The sequence below is a fragment of the Myxine glutinosa genome, chromosome 5 (assembly GCF_964187855.1).
Source record: "Myxine glutinosa chromosome 5, kmMyxGlut1.1, whole genome shotgun sequence".
NCBI classification, from domain to species: domain Eukaryota; kingdom Metazoa; phylum Chordata; class Myxini; order Myxiniformes; family Myxinidae; genus Myxine; species Myxine glutinosa.
Window position 1 is genome coordinate 90,072,538 of NC_136265.1, and position 21,699 is coordinate 90,094,236.

The following is a 21,699-nucleotide window of genomic DNA, read 5'->3' on the forward strand; positions in this document are numbered from 1 at the left end:
TGCCCTGTGCCCCGTGCCCTGCGCTCTGTGCTGTATTAATCGCGCGCTCGAGAGGACGACCCGTGCCGGGCCACAGAGCCGCGATTTCCTCCTGCCTGCCTTCGCCTGCATATGTGCCGTGACCGCCAGAAAGCCACGCCGGGCGAGCTGCCCCGGAGCGACCGACGGCAAAGCGCGTTTGGCGTGCAAACTTCTTCTCTTCTTCTCCCCGTGTGCGTGAGTGGGCCCTGTGTCTGGGATTTAGTTAACATTGATTAAGTGCCTGCTCTGTGTCTCTGCGAATCATTGTAAATAATAATAAATTGTGTTATTCCTTTTATTTGACCGTTCCCGTCCCTTCCATTGATTGGCCTTGCATGGTATGACTAGAACCGCTCGAATCGGGTTCCATAAAAGTAACGGCACGAGTCACATGATACGCATACCGCTCGGGCATACTCGATTAAGCGTGGCTTGTGCGAGGTTCGGTCCCCGGTTTCGTGGCAGCGTGGGTTAAAGGTACGTGCGACGTTGACCCAATACCCTTTTTCACGCTTGCTCCAGAAGTGGCGATTCGGCCTCGTGGACACGAAGACCCAGGGGGAAAAAAGGGGTTTAATACCCCCTTTGTAACGGGAACGGGCTTCGGGAGATCTGCAACAAATTGGTAGTCAGGAGTGGGATTTGAACCCTGAAAAAAACATTTTGGACACCAATTTGGACAAATTGGCTGCAACAAATTGGTGTCTGGGCGTGTGAGATAATTGGACCTAGAGTGCGCTTCACGCACTCGAAATTACGAGTGTACGAAATTTAGTATTAAAACCAAAATTAAATTCGTACCATGGCTGGCCAAGGCGGTCAAATGCCGGTGGGGGTAATGGAAGATGAAGTCGAAGAAGAATTAATGACCCAGGACCAACAGGGACAGTTGGTAGTGAAGGAAGCCGAAGAGGGGGTGGCAGCTGGTAACGAAAATGGCGGCGCCTCGCACGTGGCGGCGGAAGCCGAGCCCGCTGTGCAGGCGGGTTTTGACATGCAATGGTTTATGACACAATTCATAGCATGCCTGAAAGAAGAGGGGGACAAATCAAGAAGGGAAATGAATGCAAAAATGGATGCCCAAAAAGACGAAATTCGGGGAATGAATGATGACATGAAAAAGATGATAGACGAATCCAGGTGTGACAGGGAAAAGATGATGGCAGAGTCAAAGAGGGACATGAAAAAGGCAGGGGAGGACATTGGGTGCATGTTGAACGGGAAGGTCGCGGTGGTACGCGACGAGGTGACGTGGTGTGGGGAATGCGTGGGGAGCGAGCTAGGGCAAAGGACAGCTGAGTTGACCGGGGCTATGAGGGTCGCGACGTGAGAGGAAATGGTAGAGGAGCCGGCGATCGTCAAATTGGGAAAGAAAATTTTGGGGGCGCAGGCGAAGGTCAAGCTAGAAAAAGAAGAAACAATTGGGGCCGAAAAGACAGGAGAGAAAGTGAACAAATCACGAGAGAAGGTAATGGAACACGCACAAAGTCTGTGTTCACACCGTGATGCCGTGCTTGCTGCTAATGAAATAAAAAGTTTGCAGGTGCAGGCAGGGAAGGAGGTCCCTGAGGTGAGTTGCGAAAATGGCACGAATGTGTTTGGCGCGAATGGGTTCTCGGCGCGCTTGGGAGAAAGGCGAGACCCGGGCGTTCACGATGGGCCCATTGTGCGGTGTATGAGGGTTACGGAGTGTGAGAGGGAGTCCGTACCCGAGTGTGTGAGAGAAAAGTGTGCGCCGGAGTGTGCAGAAAAAGAGCGTGTTACAAAGTGTGAGCGAGAATGCACACCGGAGTATGAGCGGGAGTGTGCATCTGGGGGTGTGGAAAAAGTGTGCGATGGCCGAGTGTGTTACAGAGTGTGTAACGGGAGAGTGCGCACCTGGGGGTGTGGAAAAAGAGTGTGAGATGGCCGAGTGTGTTACAGAGTGAGGGAGAATGCACACCGGACTGTGTGCGGGAAGAGTGTGTAACGGAGTGTGTGGGAGGCATGTGGGCACCTGGGTGTGCGAGTGTGGAGTGGGTCGCGAGGTGTGAGGACGCGGCTCAAGCATCGACACCAACCGGGGTAGCGCCTAGTGGGACGGGTAGCGTACGTGAGCCCCCGGTGAGTTGTGTGCTGCAGGGACCGGAGGGAATCCTTGCTGCGTCGGTCTCACAAGGACCGGCGTGCACGATTCGTGCCGGCCCCCGCACTGTATGGTTGGTGCCGTGCCGTGGCGGCAAGGGCGATCGGCCGGGTTCAAGGGGAGGTAGGAGTTTTCGGAGCCGCGCACCCTATCGGGTGCGGTGCTCCGACCGTGGCTGGCTGGGTCACCGTGTGTGGGACCGCGAGGTCCCGCGCAGGGATGGAGCCCTGCACCTCGGCCCATCCATCCCTCCCCCCTTGGATCGAAAATGCCGGACGGACATCACCTACAGGCGACCAACCACCCGCATGGATCGCTCGGCCCTTCGAGGCCGAGCAGTGACAACGTACATCCACATGGAGAGGCTCGTCGTGTAGAGGACTGGGAGAGTAGTGTCCCCCCACATGGGGGAATGGTAGTGTCACCATTCCTCACACGGGGGGGGGGGGGGGGGGTGGGGGGGGCATGAGCATTAGTTTAGGGGGATGGCAGTGATTGGCACATGGGGGTGCCAGCAATGGTTGCCTCCATGGGGCACCGAAGCTAGCTGAGGGAGGGCTAGGATAATTGTTCGGGATTTAGAAGACCTTCGGGACATGAGAATTAAGTAGTGACACCTGTACTGTAGAGGGGACGTAGGTCGCTTAGGTGGTTGTTAAAAGAAAAGGGAGTGCAAAGTGTAAAGGGATGACGGGGAAGCACGAGTTTAGGGGAAATCAGTTAGATAGATGATGCTGTGTGTTTGTGGAATTGTGTAATGGTGCGTAAAAGTGGAGGTGTGCGAGAAAAGTGGTGTAAGAATAAATGGTGTGCGAGATAAGTGGTGTGGAATGCTTGGTGTGGAATAAAAGGTGTGGAATGCATGGTGTGAAGGAGTGAATGGGGGGAGTGGAACCCATTCACGAAAGCCCGGGGGGGGGGAGGGGTAGTGAAAAGCCAGGTAGAGGGCATAGGTAAATTTGTATGGATATTGACACCTGTGGTGCGGGTAGAGGAAAAGTAGTTCTTTGGAGGGTGCATGAGTCTGTGGAATGGCTGGGCGTGTGGCTTACTTAGTGCATATAGTTATTGGGGCACTCTGCCACTGGTAGTTTGTCGGCCAGGTGAGGCAGCAGGTAGGCTCTGGGAGCCGGTTAGGTTAGTTTGTGAGTGGGGCCCGAGGATCCCAGGAGAGGACCCGGGTTGCCCGATGCCAAGGTGGGCAAAGAGGGGGTAAGTGCCAGGGAGGGCCTTCCCCAGTTAGGTAGTCACGAGGAGCAGGTAAGCTCGGGTGGCGGCTTCAGTGGCGGAGGTGCGCAGGTAGTTGGACCTGCTAGTGGGGCCACAAGACCCAGCCCCGAAATTGTGCGAGGGCACAGCGAGAAAATTTGCGGGAGTGAGACCCAAATTCAGAGGGCACCACAGTGTGGGCAATGGGAATTCGGGTTCTTAGAACCACATAGTTTAAAGACACTGATTGGCAGGGTACGACCCCGGGTAGTTTAAAAGAGTAATGTCAGTAGTGTAGTTAGGATGTGAGAAATCCCTTTGCACCATCCACAGCCAGTCACCAAGGAGGACGGAGCTCCACACCAAGGCTCTGTAGATGTTTGAGTTGTGAGACGCATCAGGACGTAATGAGACATTGTGTGTGTTCCATCCCTTCCTTCTTGGGAGGGATTGGGAGACGAATTCGGAATTAGAGGGGGATATGGGAGACAAGACGTAGTGACGGATTGTAAATACAAGGGGGCCTAGGGTAGTGTAGCCAACGGTGGGGGGGGGGGGGGGACGGTTAGGGACGAGCCTGCTCGCTGTTCCGTGTCCCTCGCGCCGCACCACCTTGTTTTTCTGTGTGCCATTGCGTCTTTTCCGCTTGCTTGTTGTGCCTTGTCTTCCCCCCACCCCAGGACCATTTTGGAGGCCGAACTGTGCAGCACCATCGACCTGTGCAGCATCCCTTTTGCACCTTGCTGCCCTGTCCTTGTTCCACCTGGGCAGCTGACCTGTGCAGCACTTTGCTGCCAAACCACTTGGCTGAACCTTGTTACACTCATGGACCACAAGCCTTGTGGCCTTGCACCTTTGCTGTGCAGCATCTTGCTGCAAAATCATCTTGCACTTCGAACCACTTGTTTGAGTGGCATTGATGCTGCGCAGTTGGACCACGTGAGAACGGCCCTGCTGGCCAAATAAAAAGCATTTTTATTGTTGTGTGCTAGGGATACCGAAGCGTCGTAGGAGAAGATCTACCATGCCTGCAATGGACCTTGCTGAACCGTCTACGTACGGGGGTCGGCCGTTTCAAATCATCGCTGAAGATGTGGGGCCTGGCAGACAGCGCCGCGTGCGAGTGCGGCGAGCCTGAGCAGACTGCCGAACACATAATTACCACCTGCCCCCTCCCTATACAGACCACCTTCAGACGCCGGCCTCTTCGACGTAGGACCAGAGACGAGGGCATGGCTGCACGACACTGAGCTGGCCATCTGATGATACACGAAAGAAGAAGAAGGGATACCGAAGTTCTGCAAGTTTAGATGGCCCTGATGCTTCAAATGGCCTGTATGCCAGTCAGGGGGCCAGCCGGTTTGTTAGACGCACACGGAAGAAGCAAGATGCAAGAAGCAAGCAGCAAGTGTCACATTTAGTGTGTTTTCTCTCCCCTCCAATCTTCTCTTCCAAAAAGAACAGGTCCTGGGTCATAGCATTGAAAATAAAGTTAAGTTTTGTGCTTGTAAATATAAGAATGTGCCCACCGACTATGTGTTTAGTTTGAAATTCCGGAAATACTCGGGTAGTTGTGGGCGTGAAACTGTAAGGTAGCTGCTCAACGCAATAGGAGGGACATATCTAGTGCTAAAACTGTCGCACACATGGGTCAGAGTAAATGCTAGGGGGAACCACACCTCTGTGTCACATTTAAAAGTAAGGTTAATTTTGCATGTCAGGCTCTACCGGTCGTTCCATTGGTGGGTTCGACATGGGGCGAGTCTGGCGAGAGAGGGGTATAGTGTTGTGGTTTTGGAATAAAGGATAATTCCCCCTCGTAGGTAGACGCACCACAACATGAAGCCTCGCGATAGTTCAGTTATTCATTAGTGAATGTAAGCGTAGTCCTTTCCTGTGTTAGTTTTGCGTTAAGCAGGCCCGTGAGTAGGGCGGTCTTTTGGCGATAGCATGCCACGTGGCAGGCCTGAACAAGTCTGGTGAGGCCGAAGGGAGGCACTGCAGGAGGGAGTGGCCGGTAAGCAATGAGCCGCAAATATAAGATCTCGCGAGATCACGACTTTTCGAAGCTGTTCCATGCGCTCACGCTTTCGAAGCTAAGTGATCTTTCACATTTGTGTTTTTGTCGTATCTTTATCTTTCTTTCGGTGCATGTACCTATTGGGGTGACTTTAATAGGTTTCTCGGTGTTGGTTTTCATACCTGTGTACAGAATCGTCGGTTTTTTCGTATCGTGCATTCTGAGGCCTAGTGTAGTACTAGTAGGCTACCATGTCCTCAGACCTTGGCTTGAGGCTTTTGTTTTTTGTCTCAGCGGTTCTTCGATCGCGCTGCAACTACTTTCGGTCTCTGTTTTTCACGGTCTTTTCACCCATACTCCCTTGTTTTAAAATGTCAAAAAAAAAAAAAAAATTTTTCCTTCCCTGTTCTTATCCGCTTGTGCGTTCTTATTTGTTCTTTCGTTCTTCGTTCTTTTGCTCTTTCGTTCTTCGTTATTTGTTCTTTCGTTCTTCGACCACGTTGTTCGAGATCACGTGATCAAGTTGTTAATACATGTTTCATCTGTCCCCTGAAGAACTTTATTATTATGTCATATTCTATAACACTTTTTTCTACTTCTTCTATAAAAGGATGCTTTCGACTTGCTCACCAATTCTATTCATTCAAAAAAAAAATTCCATCTCTTACAGTGCATCTTTCATTCATTCCCTAAACTCTCCAGAACTCCACCCATCCTTCAGCGTCCTCAAATGTATTTTTGACTCGAATGTCTCAAGAAACTCATTTTGCAATAAATGTTCATTTCCCATAAATCGTACACTTTTCAAAATCCAATCACACCCCTCCCCTCCAAATCTTCCCCATCACCCATCTCTGTCAAATCTTCCCCCTTGCCCCTTCCCCCCCAAATCTTCCCAAACATCCATCCCTTTCAAATCTCCCCCCCTGCCCCTTCCCTCCTAAACTCCCCCCACACCCCTCCCCTCCAAGACTCTCCCTCACTCCTCCCCTCCTAGACTCCCCTCTCACCCCTCCTCCTCAAAGCGTCCTCCCCGCTTCTTCCCCCTTCCAACTTTCACCTTCAGCCTCACTCTTCCCCCTCCTCAAATAACACCTCACTGCGCCTCACCCAAACACCATCAAACCTTTTGTCCGCCCCATTCTTCCCTTTCTCCAAGCTATTCTGTAATCTCTGACACACCTGCAACAGCTCTCCCTACCTCTTCCACATCCTGCCCTACCGCCCCCCCACCCCCCTGTTCTGTATCCGATGCTCCCCCTTCCTCTTCCTTAACAGTATGGACCTCAAACATCCGGGGCCTTCGCTCAAACTTAACTGATCTCTCCATACAGGTTGCTTCTGACAAACCAGACGTGATCTGCTTAACAGAAACCTTCCTCCTTCATGATGTCTCCGATTCCTTGGTATCTCTCCCAGGTTACTCCCTCCTCCGGTATGATAGACCTGAGCCTCGTCCTGGAGGTGGGGTTGCTATCTTTATAAAAAAACTCTCTTCCTCACTCGCCCTGCACTGCCCTCTCTCCACCTCACCCCCAGGAATATCTTTGGCTACGGCTTCCCCTTCGCTCCCACCTTTTGTTCATATGCGTGTTGTACCGTCCACCAAACAGTGATGACTCCATCTACATCTCGCTGTCTGATAATATGGACCAACTTCTATCTACCCATCCGAACTCTCTCTTCCTCATATGTGGCGATTTCAACTGTCACCATGCCAGTTGGCTGGGGGTGGGTACCTCTCTCACCAGCCATGGCTCTTCAGCAAAGGACTTCTGTGACTCACTGGGACTGACACAATCTGTCAATTTCCCAACCCGGATCTCAGTCAACGGAGAATCTTCTCTTCTGGACTTGGTTATGACTAACTTCCCTGAAAATGTCTGCTGCTCTTCTTCTGCTCCAATCGGCTCTTCTGATCATGTGCTTGTTAAAGTGGACATCTCTCTGACCATTTTCAGAGAGCCTCCTCAGCGTCGAGTCTGGCATTTCACTCAGGCCAACTGGCACGGTCTTCAAGCAGCCATCAATCATCTGGACTGGTCTCCCATCTCTACTGCCTCTGACATCAACTCATCCTGGGAATTCTTCCAAAGTAAATTGCTCTCTCTCATGCACAGATTTATCCCTTCTCGTCTTCAGTTGTCATACCCTTCCTCCCGTCCATGGTACACGGAATCTTGTGGTGAGGCTATTTCCCAGAAACAACTTGCTTTCGTCTCCTGGAAACAAATCCAACGGAAGGAAATCTCATTTCCTTTCACAAAGCCCGAAACAAGTGTGTGTCCACCCTCAGGAGAGCCAGGAAACAATATCTCTCCGTCCTCAGGACCGAACTCTCTTATCTGTCTCCCTCTTCCAAATCCTGGTGGCGTCTGGTAAAATCTGTTTCTGGTGATTGTTCCCCCTCCATCCCCTCCCTCACCTTAAATGGCCACACGGCTGACTCCGCACGAGAAAAAGTTGAATGCCTCAACTCTGTGTTTGCCTCTAAATCTTGTGTCCCAAACCCATCCCTCTCGGTACCCACCGTACCCAGTCATACCCAGCTGCTCCTGGACTCTGTGTCCTTTCCTCCTGACAAGGTGGAAAAGTTTCTGTCAACCCTCGACTCTGATTCTGCAACTGGACCTGACGGCATCAGCCCACGGGTCCTAAAATCATGTTCTTCCGCTCTTTCACTCCCTCTTTCTGTTCTCTTCACCCTCTCTTTTGCTCAAGGTCATCTTCCATCTGCTTGGAAATCTGCCAACATCACCGCTTTGCACAAAAAAGGTGCAAAAACAGATCCCAGCAACTACAGACCAATCAGCCTTCTCCCAATTATCAGCAAAGTCATGGAATCCATCATTGCTTCAGATATGAAATCTTTCCTCTTCTCCAATGGCTTGATCTCTGATCATCAATTTGGTTTCAGACCTGGACACTCCACTCTGGACATGCTGCTTCTGCTTTCTCAACAATGGATGGAGGTCCTCAATGCCAAACAGGAAATTAGAGCAGTATCCCTTGACATATCACGTGCCTTCGATACGGTCTGGCACCCCGCTCTGCTCACCAAACTCTCCTCTTTTGGTATCCATGGAAATCTCCACGCATGGCTGGCGGACTTCCTCTCTAGTCGTAGTCAACGTGTGGCCCTGAATGGGTTTCTCTCATCTCCTCTTCCTGTTCAGGCTGGAGTTCCCCAAGGCAGTGTTCTGGGCCCTGTGCTTTTTCTGGTCTTCATCAATGATCTCTCTGACTCTCTTGAAAATCCTCTCATTCTCTTTGCTGATGACTCTACTCTCTGTCGCTCCATTCTTCATCCCTCAGATCGGCAGTCTGCAGCCTCCTCACTCTCTGCAGACTTTGACAAAATCACAGACTGGTCAAACAAGTGGAACATGTCTTTCAATCCTGACAAATCTCACACTCTTACGATGTCTCTCCGAAAAGACCGACTGGACAACCCTCCCATCCACTTTCTGAATAATCCTCTCCAAGAAGTTCTGTCTCTCAAGCTTTTGGGTCTCACTATCTGCTATGATCTTTCCTGGAAAACCACATTTCAAATCTGGCCTCCAAAGCCAGTCGCCGACTGGGCATCCTCCGTCGTGCGAAGTCCTTCCTTGGCACACCTGAGCTCCTCACCACATACAAGGCTTTCATCTGCAGCTCAATGGAATACTGTTCCCCCCTCTGGGCTGGTGCTCCTGCCTCACACCTAGCTCGCCTTCGCGCTGTTGAAACCAAAGCATTCAGAATCATTGGAATCTCCCACGATGAAGCTAACTCCAAGGGCCTCTCACTCACTCACCACAGGCAGGTTGGTGGTCTTTCCGTCTTCTACCGACTCCTCTCTGGCCTTGCCCCCCCAGCTCTCTCTGGGCTCTGTCCCGCAAATATTCCTACAGGTCGCACAAGATCTGCCTGCAACCCTCTTTTGGTTAAACTGCCAAAATCAAGACTCTGTGCTCACCTTCACTCCTTCATTCCTCTTTTCTCCCGCCTCTGGAACAAACTCCCTCACTCTCTTCAATCCCACTCCACCCTCCAGGTCTTTAAAACAGCTGTTCACCACCATCTCTTATCTTCCCCCATTCAAAACCTTGATCTTTTCTACCCCCGCTAATTTCACCCCAATTCCACTTTTTGAAATACCAACTTCTGTCCTGGAAGTCCTTGGTGTCCTTGGTGTCCTTGTGCTTTATACTTCTCCCTCCCCCCCCCCCCCCTTCCCATGCCTCCTCCCCCCGGGCCCTCTCCCTTCCACACATCTCCCTGCTCTCGGTTGTTGTGTTTGTGTGCTTCCCCTTTTCTCCCCATCTTGTCTTCCGCTCCCTCTTTTTGTGTATTTTGTTTGGTCGATTTGTTTGTGAAGTAAATGTTAGCCCTTTCACAAGCCTCGATTCAGTATACAAAAAAAAATAAAAAAAATCAGGGCTCGAGGGGAATGGCTAACCACGACGATGAGAGGTGGGGTTTGGAACATTCGAGTAAGGCCGGGGCAGAGCCATAAAACCCTGCTCTGAGCCCCCCCACCTCAGATGAGTTCTCAGTTCGAGTCACGAGTTCAGCGTCGGAGCCCCAGTCAGAGTAGAGATGAGTTCAAGTTCTCAGTTCAGTTGAGTCGGAGCCCCTGAGAGTTCAGTTGTGAGTTCGGAGTTCGCCTGAGTCAGAGTTGAGTTGAGCTTGAGAACGCACGAGAACGCGCCGCAGAACGAGTGCATTGAATTGCCGGTTATCGTGATTGTACACAAACTTGCCCCGTGCCCTGCGCTGTATTAATCGCGCGCTCGAGAAGACGACCCGTTCCGGGCCACAGACGCACGATCTCCTCCTGCCTGCCTTCTCCTGCATACATGCCGTGACCGCCAGAGAGCCACGCCGGGCGCGCTGCCCCGGAGCGACCGACGGCAAAGCGCGTTTGGCACGCGAACTTCTTCTCTTCTTCTCCCCGTGTGCGTGAGTGGGCCCTGTGTCTGGGATTTAGTTAACAATGATTAAGTGCCTGCTCTGTGTCTCTGCGAATCATTGTAAATAATAATAAATTGTGTTATTTCTTTTATTTGACCGTTCCCGTCCCTTCCATTGATTGGCCTTGCATGGTATGACTAGAACCGCTCGAATCTGGTTCCATAAAAGTAACGGCACGAGTCACATGATACGCATACCGCTCGGGCATACTCGATTAAGCGTGGCTTGTGCGAGGTTCGGTCCCCGCTTTCGTGGCAGCGTGGGTTAAAGATACGTGCGACGTTGACCCGATACCCTTTTTCACGCATGCTCCGGAAGTGGCAATTCGGCCTCGTGGACACGAAGACCCAGGGGGGGAAAAAGGGGTTTAATCCCCCCTTTGTAACGGGAAAGGGCTTGGGGAGAGCCGCAACAATATTAAATGTGAGAAATTATTATACATCATGGATACCGGGTTTCTTATTCAAGAATATAAGAAAATTTTACGTCAACCCATATCGCTTTCAGAAAATGATAATCCTATTCTGGAAAAAAGGAAAATAATTCTAAATAAATTTTTACTCATCAGCAAAGAAATTATGATATGATTAAGAAATCATGGAATATTTATATCCCATATAATGATATAAGGGCTAATGACGGATATAAATAATTTTGAAATAAACGACACAACCATTAAAATATGTATAATGTGTAACACCCAACAAATGAGTATAACAATATGACCTAAAAGATTATACGAGGGTAAACGTAACAGGAAAGTTTATTTATAATCGAGTTTCTCATTTTCAAGAGTGTGTAGCCCAATATCAAGGAAAACAATATTGTAAAATACCAGATAAGGTTTATCAGGCGTTAAATGAGAAATTTAACACATATAGACTTTTGATAAATGATAAAGAAGATGATGTAAAATACTCAAAGATTACCAAAGCACATATCATCATGTTTTTAAAATAATTATAATATACAAAATTATAATACATAAAAACATTGCCTCAAAAAGAGAACCATGACAATTACAACTACATATGGGCAGGGTGCAGCCCGGAGTGGAGATCAGGATCAGATCAGGCAGGTTGGTGTGCTTTCTGTCTTCTACCGACTCCTCTCCGGCCTTGCTCCCCCAGCTCTCTCTGGGCTCTGTCCCCCAAATAGTCCTGCAGGTCGCACAAGATCCGCCTGCAACCCTCTTATGGTTAAACTGCCAAAATCAAGACTCTCTGCTCACCTTCACTCCTTCATTCCTCTTTTCTCCCGCCTCTGGAACAAACTCCCTCACTCTCTTCAATCAAACTCCTCCCTCCAGGTCTTTAAAACAGCTGTTCACCACCATCTCTTATCTTCCCCCATTCAAAAGCTTGATTTTTTCTACCCACGCTAATTCCACCCCAGATTCACTTTTTTGAAATACCAACTTCCTTCCTGGAAGTCCTTGCAGTGTCCTTGTGTTTTATACTTCTCCCACCCCTCCCCCCCCTTCCCAAGTCTCCTCCCCCCATGCCCTCCCCCAGATCTCCTGATGTCCCTGCTCTCAAATGTTGTGTTTGTGTGCTTCCCCTTCTCTCCCCATCGTGTCTACTGCTACCCTTATTATATATTTTGTGTGTCTGTTTGATTTTTTGTGTGATAAATGTTCGCTCTTTCATGATCCTCGATCCTGTATACAAAACCAAAAAAAAAATTGGAGGAAAAAATTGTGGAAATTATATAATTGAAAAATGAACCATGTTGAACCATAGTGGATAAATTTATCGTTTGAAAAGCAATATTTTATGTTATTTCATCTTTATTATTCATCTATAGTTGGCATAATTCCCGGTGTGTACCCTGGTTTAGAATAGGTACACCGTATCCCTGCATGTTGTAAGAGGCGACTCAGAGGGTCGGCGTCAAGAAGGGCATCCGGCCATAAGAAAATTGCCTCAAAAAGAGAACCATGACAATTACAACGACATATGGGCAGGGCACAGCCCGAAGTGGAGATCGGTTTCTGAGGTTTGGGACATGGAATGTAGGGACAATGACAGGGATTTCAGGAGAAGTGGTGGAAGTATTGGTCAGAAGAAGAGTGGACATATGTTGTGTGCAAGAGACGAGATGGAAAGGAAGTGGTGTGAGAATGGTGAAGGGTAGGCAGGGACAGAAATACAAGTCTGTGTGGCAAGGGTGCCTGGAGGGCGTGAATGGTGTTGGTGTCCTGTTTTTTGAGGAGTTTGTAGACAGTGTGGTGAGTGTGACTAGAGTGAGTGAAAGGTTGATGATGGTGAAAATGATGATTGGAAAGCTCTTGGTGAACGTCATCTCGGGATATGCTCCGCAGGTTGGTTGGAGCGATGAAGACGACAAGTTCTGGTGTGCGATAGAGAAGCTGATGGAAAACGTGAAAGATGAGGAAGTTGTTGTGGTAGGAGGAGACCTAAATGGACAAGTGGGAAGGAGTATGGACGGTTTTGAGGGAGTTCATGGGGGTTACGGATATGGTGTGAGAAATGGAGAAGGTGAAAGGATTTTGGAGTTTGCTGATGGAGCTGATTTGTTGATTTGTAATACTCAGTTCCAGAAAGGGGATAATAATCTTGTTACAAACACATCAGGTGGGTCGATGACAACCGTTGACTACCTGATGGTGCGTAGGCAAGATAGGGGGCACCTCCGGGACACAAAGGGGATCCCGGGGGAGGAGGCTGTTTCACAGCACCACTTGGTTGTCAGCGACATAAGGGTGAAAGGTGCGAGGAGAGCACGGCAGGTGAAGTACCAACCGAGAATGAAGGTGTGGAGGTTGAAAGAGTTGACAGTAAGGGAGGCATTAAAAGAGAGGCTGAGTCGGGTAGAGGATGATGTGGTTGAGCTTGAAAGTGGTTGGATGTCAATGAAAGATAGTCTGTTGGGAGCCGTTGGTGAGGTATGTGGATGGACAAAAGGACCACCGAGGCACTCGGAAACATGGTGGTGGGATGATGAAGTTGGAAAGAGGATTGACTAGAAGAGGAAGAAGTTCAAGGAGTGGCAGAAGGCGAAGGGTACGGGAGCAGAAAAAACAGAGCATGAAAGTTATAAGGCAGCCAAGAAGGCTGCATAGAAAGAGGCAGCAAAGACGCAGGAGGCATGTCAGAAAATATTCGGGGAATGCTTGGATTCGGAAGAGGGTCAGAGAGCGGCATTCAGGATTGCAAAGCAGATAGCGAAAGAGAGGTGTGATGTGATGGGGGTGAGTTGCTTGAAGGATGAAGTGGGACAAATCGTTGTGGACCCAGATGGAATTAAAGGAAGATGGAAAAGATATATGGAAATACTGTTGAATGCAGAGAATGAATGGGTTGGCAACATAGAGAGTAACCTAGTTTTAGGACCGGCAGAGAAGATAACTGAGAAGGAAGTTGAGGAAGCGATAAAAGCAATGAAGAGTAGAAAAGTGGGAGGGCCGACGGGAGTTGTGGGAGATATGTTGAAGGCAGCAGGAAGTTGGGGTGTGAAGGGAATGACAGAGATCTGTAATCTGGTGGTGAAAGAAGGCTGCATTCCAGTGAATTGGGAACTGAGTACCCTCGTCCCTCTATACAAGGGGAAAGGTGACCCTCGGGAGTGTGGCTCGTACCGAGCGATAAAGTTATTGGAGCATGGAATGAAGGTATTGGAAAGGGTGTTGGAGAGGAGGATGAGGAAGAAGGTGAAGATCGACGAAATGCAGTTTGGATTTATGCCAGGAAGAGGAACAACAGATGCACTCTTTATTGTGAAGCAGTTGCAGGAGAAGTACATGGAGAAGAGGAAGAAATGGTTCTTGGGTATGTTGATCTGGAGAAAGCATTCGATAGGGTTCCACGCGAAGTAGTGACATGGGCATTGAGGAAGTTAGGAGTGGAGGAATGGTTGATCAGAGTAGTGATGGCAATGTACAAAAGAGCGCGCACAGCTGAAAGGATGAAGGACGGGAACAGTCGTGAGTTTGAGGTGAAGGTGGGAGTGCATCAGGGGTCGGTACTAAGTCCACTACTATTTGTCGCTGTGATGGAGGTGCTGGCTCGGCACGTAAAGGAGGGTTTACCGTGGGAGTTGTTGTATGCAGATGATCTGGTGTTGATTGCAGAAAGTATGGATGGACTGAAGGAGAAGATGAACAAGTGGAAGGAATGTATGGAGACAAAAGGTCTGAAGGTGAATATCGGAAAGACGAAGGTGATGGCAAGTGGTAAAGCATGTGGTGAGGTGGAAAGAACTGGGATGTGGCAATGTTCTGTGTGCAGGAAGGGTGTCGGAGTGAACTCCATTCAATGTACAATGTGAGCTGAGTGGGTTCATCAAAAATGTAGTGGTCTAAAAGGGCCATTAACCAGTGTGTCATCTACATTCAAATGTAAGGTGTGCACAGAGGGATCTGCAGATGGAGGAAATGTTGAGATGGATCTTGGAGACGGCGTGAAGCTGGAAGGTGTGAAAACATTTTGCTACCTCGGAGACATGCTGAATGGAGAAGGTGGATCAGACTCGGCAATGGTTGCTTGAGTGAGATGTGCATGGAAGAAGTTTCGGGAACTGAGTGGCGTGCTGATGAGGAGGGGAGTGTCGTTGAAGCTGAAGGGAAAGGTGTATGCTGCTGCATGTGTGAGAAGTGTTATGATTTATGGGAGCGAGACATGGGTAATGAACGTAGAGCAGCAACGAAGGCTGGAAAGGGTGGAAATGCGAATGGTTCGGTGGATGGGCGGAGTATCGTTGAGAGAGAGGAAGACAAATGATGAATTGCGAAATATGATGGGAATAGAGCCTGTGATCGATGCTGTGACGAGGAACAGGTTGAGATGGTTTGGTCATGTGTTGAGGAAGGATGAAAGTGACTGGTTGAGAAGAGTGATGGAAATGAATGTAGAAGGAATTAGAGGACGGGAAAGACCGAGAAAGACTAGGCTAAAGATGGTGGAACAAGAAATGTGGGCAAGGGGGTTAACAAGGAGAGATGCAGAAAATAGGGCAAAATGGAGAAGATTGTCATGGGGACCGCAAGGCTAACCCCCGCTCTGGCAGGGAAAATGGCCTTAAAATGCATGTTGTTGTTGTTGTTTTATAGTTGGCATCATACAATTTTTTACAATACCGATATTACTATTACAAGATAATAATATAGGTTTGGGTTGATTATTTTCATCTAATTTGGTATGTACAGCAACAGGCTTATTAGATATCGAGCCAATTTTTCCGATATGAGTAAATTGTTCAGATTTGAAATAATGATAAGTTAATCTGACGTGATCCATAGGTGGATCTCCTATTTCCTTACACATTTCACAGCATGTTTCATCACGCTTTATTTTATCACTCGTTTTATGTTTTACTTGTTTTATCATAGTCGTTATCGTCTTCGGCATTATCATCTTCATCGTTATCATCATCGTCTGTTTTATAATAAACAACTTTCTTTGAAATATGTATTATTTCGAATATAAAATAAAGAATATTTTTGGTGCGTTTTATTTCAATGATAAACGTATAAATTTATATTTCAAATATAAATAAATTCAATGATAAAAAAAAATCCATAATCCTTAAACAAACGACAAAGCATATTAAAATTTATCATTGAAATGCGAACCGGATTAGACGTATAATCTTGAATAGGGGTTGGTATGATATTTTAAATAGATTCGGTATTAATTTTTAACCATGAATTGGAATTATCCACCAATGAAGTTCTATCTATAATGAATTCAAAGGGGGTTTCCATTTAAAAAACAATCTCGGTCTTGTTCTTTATGAATTTAAAAAAGTGATTAATATGTGAGCCTGATCCGATATGAATTGTTTCTGAATGATTGTACTTGTATGTTTCAAAATATTCAGCATCCAATTCGATTTTAATTAACATATTTTGCGTGGTGTATTTTTCAAGGTATAAACCCTTATGATTAATGGTAAAACAAACTGTAGTCATATTATGATATAGTACTTCAAATAGAGCTTTAAATTTATTTGAATGTTTTGATCACGCATAAAAAAGCATTATTTTGTTATTATCAAATTTTCTTTAAATTAAAAAATTGGGGAAATTATATAATTGGAAATTATATAATTGAAAAAATTGAAAATTGGAAATTAAATTGAAAATAATTTTTTTTAGGGAAAATTGAAAAATTGGAAATTAAATAAAACATTTTTTGGAAATTTGGAAAATTTGGAAAAATTGAAAAACAAACCATGCCGAACCATGTTGAACCACATTGAACCATCGTTGGAGCGCTGTGAGCCAGAAACAACAGAACAATACGACTCAGGTCTATCATATCGGAGGAGGGAGCAACCAGGAAATCCATAATTTGGGTTTCAGAAGGTGGAACAGAGACCAAACAGGTTTCAAAGTATCCACCTCCATTGTGTCTGTGTGTGTGTTTATGTGGTATTTGTGCATCTAATATGTAAAAAAAAGTAAGCAAAATAATAATCCCATCCCCTCCTTTAAGGCTTATCCCCCCTTTCTACACTTGTGCTGCACCCTGCGACTAATGCTCCTGTGCCCCAATCTCTCATTGTGTATTCCCATGTATATTTTAAGGGTGGATAGGTGAATGAGAGACTTTCCACAAATTGTGCGTTTCTCCAGGCATTCTCCATTTTGAATTGTCATGTGCATTTTATTTCAGGTGAGGTGACTCGTTAAAAATTTTTCCAGAAATTGTGCACATACATACATGCATACAGGCATACAGACATTCTCCTGTTCGTTGTTATCGACATTTGTAGGTTTTAGAAGGTGAGGAAATTCTCTCAGAACTCAAAATGTCCCCCTCCTTTTCAGTAAAGGATCGTTATTCAGGAACCTCCATTGTGAATCAACATGTGCCTTTTAAGAGTGGATGACTGATTATAAGATTTTCCACAAACTGTGCATTTGAACGGGCGTTCTCCATTGTGAATTCTCACGTGTAATTTTAGGTGGCATGACTGATTGAAAGATTTTCTACAAATTGTGCATTTGTATGCACGTTCATCCTTGTGAATAGCCATGTGCCTTTTAAGGTGGCCTGACCGAATAAAAGATTTTCCACATCTTGTGCATTTGTGTGGGTGTTCTCCATTGTGAATCCTCACGTGTATTTTTAGGGTGGATGACTGATTAAAAGATTTTCCACAACTTGTGCATTTGTATGGGCGTTCACCATCGTGAATTCTCATGTGTGATTTTAGGATGGATGTTCGATTAAAAGATTTTCCACAAATTGTGCATTTGTAAGGGCGTTCACCATCGTGAATTCTCATGTGTGATTTTAGGATGGATGTTCGATTAAAAGATTTTCCACAAATTGTGCATTTGTATGGGTGTTCACCATTGTGAATTCTCATGTGTGTTTTTAGGATGGATGTTCGATTAAAAGATTTTCCACATCTTGTGCATTTGTGTGGGTGTTCTCCATTGTGAATCCTCACGTGTATTTTTAGGGTGGATGACTGATTAAAAGATTTTCCACAACTTGTGCATTTGTATGGGCGTTCACCATCGTGAATTCTCATGTGTGATTTTAGGATGGATGTTCGATTAAAAGATTTTCCACAACTCGTGCATTCGTATGGGCGTTCACCATTGTGATTTCTCATGTGTGTTTTAAGGTTGCATGAGTAATTAAAAGATTTTCCACAACTTGTGCATTTGTATGGGTGTTCACTGTTGTGAATTGTTACGTGTGATTTAAGGTGGCCTGACTGATTAAAAGATTTTTCACAACTTGTGCATTTGTATGGGCGTTCACCATTGTGAATTATCATGTGTGTTTTAAGGGTGGATGAGTGTTTAAAAGATTTTCCACAAGTTGTGCATTTGTATGGGCGTTCATCACTGTGAATTATCATGTGTGTTTTAAGGTGGGATGACTGATTAAAAGATTTTCCACAAATTGTGCATTTGTGTGGGCGTTCATCATTGTGAGTTCTCATGTGCGATTTAAGCGTGGATGACTGCTTAAAAGATTTTCCACAACTTGTGCATTCGTATGGGTGTTCACCATTGTGAATTTTCATGTGTATTTTATGGGTGGACGAGAGTTTAAAAGATTTTCCACAAATTGTGCATTTGTTTGGGCATTCATCATTGTGAATTATCATGTGTGTTTTCAGAATGGATGACAGATTAAAAGATTTTACACAAATTGTGCATTTGTATGGGCGTTCACCATTGTGAATTCTCATGTGTGATTTAAGGGTGGATGACTGATAAAAAGATTTTCCACAACTTGTGCATTCGTATGGGTGTTCACCATTGTGAATTCTCATGTGTATTTTATGGGTGGACGAGTGTTTGAAAGATTTTCCACAACTTCTACATTTATATGGGCGTTCAGCATTGTGAATGGCCGCGTGTGTTTTAAGGGTGGGTGAGTGTTTAAAAGATTTTCCACAGATGGTGCATTTGTAGGGGTGTTCACCATTGTGAATTCTCATGTGTGCTTTAAGGATGGATGGCTGATTAAAAGATTTTCCACAACTTGTGCATTCGTATGGGCGTTCACCATTGTGAATTCTCGTGTGTGCTTTAAGGATGGATGGCTGATTAAAAGATTTCCCACAACTTGTGCATTCGTATGGGCGTTCACCATTGTGAATTCTCACGTGTGTTTTAAGGGTGGATGAGTGTTTAAAAGCTTTTCCACAAATTGTGCATTTGTATGGGCGTTCATCATTGTGAATTCTCACATGTGTTTTAAGGGTGGATGAGTGTTTAAAAGCTTTTGCACAAATTGTGCATTTGTATGGGCGTTCATCATTGTGAACTATCATGTGTGTTTTAAGGGTGGATGACAGATCAAAAGATTTTCCACAAATTGTGCATTCGTATGGGCGTTCATCATTGTGAATTCTCATGTGTATATTATGAGTGGACGAGTGTTTAAAAGATTTTCCACAACTTGTACATTTATATGGGAGTTCAGCATTGTGAATGGTGGCGTGTGTTTTAAGGGTGGGTGAGTGTTTAAAAGATTTTCCACATATTGTGCATTTGTACGGGCGTTCATCATTGTGAATTCTCATGTGTGTTTTAAGAGTGGATGGGTGTTTAAAAGATTTTCCACATATTGTGCATTTGTACGGGCGTTCATCATTGTGAATTTCCAAGTGTCGTTTCAGGGTGCACGGCCGATTAAAAGATTTTCCACAAATTATGCATTTATATGGGCAATCACGATTGTGTTTTTCCAAGTGTGATGTTAAGCTGGATGAATGACTGAAGGATTTTCCACAAATTTTGCATTTGTACAGGCGTTCATCTTTCTCTCCTTTGTGAACCTGGTAAACATTTTTACGTGCAAACAATTCATGATTCGTTTTGTTGTGTTTGTATAAAGTCCTCTTGTTTGTTTCAGTTGGCGAGTCCTGCGGGCATGGGTCTACGCTGTTCATAAACGTAGGTGCAGTCACACTTGCAGATTCAATGGATCCACCTGGAAATAGAACATCACATGACATGTATTAGAAAAAAACACATTTTGTTCAATACTCATGATATAATTCTGACAAACGTAAGCAAGCATGAACATATTGTTGCATTTGTGGGGGTAGGGGAACATGCAAAATTTGCATTTATGTTTATTTAAATTATACAATGGACTACAAAATGTAAATGTTTCATGATATTTGTTATATTATATCACCTTTATCTGTCAATATTGTTGAAATGAAGATCAAATAGCTGTATGTTGAAATATGTCGAAAAAGTCAAAACTTTACATGGGGTGTACTTACTTTTTCACGTGACTGTATATCTTTGGAATATGGAATGCTACTAAAATGAAAAACATATTGTTGCGGTTTTGTGAATAAAGGATGACCTGACCTCCCCCTTGTAGGTAGTCGCACCACAACATGTAGCCTCACTTTAGTTCAGTTATTTCTTCGTAAATGTAAGTGTAGTCTCCTTTCCTGTGTTCGTTTGCGTTGAGCAGGCCAGTGAGTTAGGTGTTCTTTGGGCTGGAATGCCATGTGGTAGGCCTGGAACAAGTCTGGCAAGGCCGAAGGGAGGAGCTGCAGGGGAGTGGCCGGTAAGCAGCGAGCAGCCAATCGGAGCTTAAGGGGAGTGGGTCACAATGGCAGCGAGAGGAGGGGCTTGGAACATTCGAGTAAGGCTGGGGAGGGGCTATATAAAACCCTGCCCCGGTGACCCATGAGAGAGCGGGAGTGAGAGGTGTGGTTGCCAGTCAGAGAGAGAGAGTGAGAGTCGGAGAGCTGGGAGAGACGTGGTGGTAAAGTGGAGTGTGCCCTAGAAGTCGTGGTGGTTGAGTCGGAGATCAAAGAGACATTGTAGCCACGAGTGGATTGATTTGCTTGTTATAAGCCCCCCTCTGTACATGAACTCTCCCTGTGCCCTGTGCTCTGCTGCTGCCTGTGTTAACACGCTCATGAGGACGATCCATTCCGGGCCACCGACACACGGTCTGCCCTTCCTCCTTTGGAGTGCGAACTGCTCTTCCTCCTTTTCCCTGCGTGAGTGAGTGGGCCCTTGTCTAGGGGAACAGTTAAGACTGATTAAGCCTGCTCTGTGTCTCTTCGCCTTGTATAGTTGTAAATAAACCTGTTCTTTCTTCCATTTGATCATTCCCGTCATTTCACTATTGGCCTAGCATCGCACGAATCGGGTTCAATAAAAGTAACGGCACGAGTCACGTGTTACGCAAACCGCTCGGGCGTATTCGATTAGCGTGGCTTGTGCAAGGTCCAGTCCCCGTTTTCGTGGCAGCGTGGGTACCGAAGGTACGTGTGGAATCGACCCGATACCCTTTCCCACGCTCGCTACAGGAGTGGCGACTCGGCCTCGTGGACTCGGACCCGAGGGGGAAAAGGGGTTTAACCCCCCCTCTGTATGTCGACGGGCTTCGAGAGATCCGCAACAATATACTTAGTGATAACTCCTTGAGTAATCTGCATTATGAATTATAGAAATTATGTGCTGTGTTTAGATATACTGAAAAGGAATGAAGCTTATATTGATTAATCTGTGCAACTATGTTGTACAATATTACTTTCAAATGAAACCCTGAAACTGTTCCTTCCAGACAAATGTAATGTCTGAATTCTTTGTCCTAAAATGCTTATCTTTATGGCTTATGGTGAAATGGAAACCAGATGCTTTTCTGCGCTTGCTTGTCTAAACCCCTGACCCCTTGTTCAAACCCCAATCACTAATTCGGACACCCCAAAGCCCAGAAGAATTTCTTTGTCAAAACAAAACTCTATAAAAGACCAGATGCAGACCAAATCGGCAGAAGAACTGCTGGATATGTCGTCTGGAGTCCTGTTTGAGTATGCCGGCATACTTACTTACTTACTGCGTCGAGCTTGCTCGGCATTCCATGACACGTTTCTTCCATTCATCTCTGTCACT

At 46.3% G+C, this 21,699-nt stretch overlaps 1 pseudogene across 1 annotated transcript in view; it reads right to left on the bottom strand.

The window, feature by feature from the left end:
• LOC137427364 (uncharacterized) overlaps positions 1-21,699 on the bottom strand; it is a 101,412-nt pseudogene that overhangs the window by 64,444 nt on the left and 15,269 nt on the right. The window contains exon 2 of the transcript XR_013623389.1: positions 17,150-19,762. The product of XR_013623389.1 is annotated as an uncharacterized LOC137427364 (transcript). The remainder of the gene's footprint in view (positions 1-17,149; positions 19,763-21,699) is intronic.